This window comes from Perkinsus marinus (genome assembly GCF_000006405.1).
Source record: "Perkinsus marinus ATCC 50983 genomic scaffold scf_1104296967052, whole genome shotgun sequence".
Taxonomy (NCBI): Eukaryota; Perkinsozoa; order Perkinsida; family Perkinsidae; genus Perkinsus; species Perkinsus marinus.
Genome location: NW_003203691.1, coordinates 1 through 1,249, shown reverse-complemented (window position 1 = coordinate 1,249; position 1,249 = coordinate 1). Strand labels below are relative to the sequence as shown.

Sequence of the window (1,249 nt, the reverse complement as noted above, 5' to 3'; positions counted from 1 at the left end):
TTTTATGGTGTAACGGTTAGCACTCCAGACTCTGAATCTGGCGATCTGGGTTCAAATCCCGGTAAAATCTTAGTATATGATAGTTATTCTATCGGAGAGCAAAATCGCCGCGTCAAGTAAATTCAAATGGATGGTTTTATGGTGTAACGGTTAGCACTCCAGACTCTGAATCTGGCGATCTGGGTTCAAATCCCGGTAAAACCTTAGCATAGGATAGTTATTATGTCAGAGAGCAAAAGAGCTGCGTCAAGTATATATAAGTGGATGGTTTTATGGTGTAACGGTTAGCACTACAGACTCTGAATCTGGCGATCTGGGTTCAAATCTCGGTAAAACCTTGGTATATGATAGTTATTATATCGGAGAGCAAAAGCGCCGCGTCAAGTCATTTGGTACGTGTGGTTTTATGGTGTAACGGTTAGCACTTCAGACTCTGAATCTGGCGATCTGGGTTGAAATCCCGGTAAAACCTTGGTGTATGATAGCTATTCTATCAGAGAGCAAAATCGCCGCGTCATGTAAATTCAAATGGATGGTTTTATGGTGTAACGGTTAGCACTCCAGACTCTGAATCTGGCGATCTGGGTTCAAATCCCGGTAAAACCTTGATGTATGATAGCTATTCTATCGGAGAGCAAAATCGCCGCGTCAAGTAAATTCAAATGGATGGTTTTATGGTGTAACGGTTAGCACTCCAGACTCTGAATCTGGCGATCTGGGTTCAAATCCCGGTAAAATCTTGGTATATGATAGTTATTATATCGGAGAGCAAAAGCGCCGCGTCAAGTTATTTGGTACGTATGGTTTTATGGTGTAACGGTTAGCACTCCAGACTCTGAATCTGGCGATCTGGGTTCAAATCCCGGTAAAACCTTAGCATATGATAGTTATTCTAGTGGAGAGCAAAAGCGCCGCGTCAAGTAAATACAAATGGATGGTTTTATGGTGTAACGGTTAGCACTCCAGACTCTGAATCTGGCGATCTGGGTTCAAATCCCGGTAAAACCTTAGTATATGATAGTTATTCTATCGGAGAGCAAAATCGCCGCGTCAAGTAAATACAAATTGCTGGTTTTATGGTGTAGCGGTTAGCACTCCAGACTCTGAATCTGGCGATCTGGGTTCAAATCCCGGTAAAACCTTGGTATATGATAGTTATTCTATCGGAGAGAAAAATCGCCGCGTCAAGTTATTTGATACGTATGGTTTTATGCTGTAACGGTTAGCACTCCAGACTCTGAATCTGGCG

The 1,249-nt window shown here is 42.6% G+C and overlaps 9 non-coding genes across 9 annotated transcripts; all 9 read left to right on the top strand.

The window, feature by feature from the left end:
• Nucleotides 1–67, top strand: Pmar_PMAR027579. The gene has a single exon. It is a non-coding gene; the product is annotated as a tRNA-Gln (tRNA).
• Nucleotides 68–132: 65 nt separating this feature from the next.
• On the top strand, nt 133–204 carry Pmar_PMAR027578. The gene has a single exon. It is a non-coding gene; the product is annotated as a tRNA-Gln (tRNA).
• A 62-nt stretch (nt 205–266) lies between these two features.
• On the top strand, nt 267–338 carry Pmar_PMAR027577. Its single transcript has one exon. It is a non-coding gene; the product is annotated as a tRNA-Gln (tRNA).
• A 62-nt stretch (nt 339–400) lies between these two features.
• On the top strand, nt 401–472 carry Pmar_PMAR027576. The gene has a single exon. It is a non-coding gene; the product is annotated as a tRNA-Gln (tRNA).
• Nucleotides 473–534: 62 nt separating this feature from the next.
• On the top strand, nt 535–606 carry Pmar_PMAR027575. Its single transcript has one exon. It is a non-coding gene; the product is annotated as a tRNA-Gln (tRNA).
• Nucleotides 607–668: 62 nt separating this feature from the next.
• Nucleotides 669–740, top strand: Pmar_PMAR027574. The gene has a single exon. It is a non-coding gene; the product is annotated as a tRNA-Gln (tRNA).
• A 62-nt stretch (nt 741–802) lies between these two features.
• Nucleotides 803–874, top strand: Pmar_PMAR027573. The gene has a single exon. It is a non-coding gene; the product is annotated as a tRNA-Gln (tRNA).
• Nucleotides 875–936: 62 nt separating this feature from the next.
• Pmar_PMAR027572 lies at nt 937–1,008 on the top strand. The gene has a single exon. It is a non-coding gene; the product is annotated as a tRNA-Gln (tRNA).
• Nucleotides 1,009–1,070: 62 nt separating this feature from the next.
• On the top strand, nt 1,071–1,142 carry Pmar_PMAR027571. The gene has a single exon. It is a non-coding gene; the product is annotated as a tRNA-Gln (tRNA).
• The last annotated feature ends 107 nt before the right edge of the window (nt 1,143–1,249 follow it).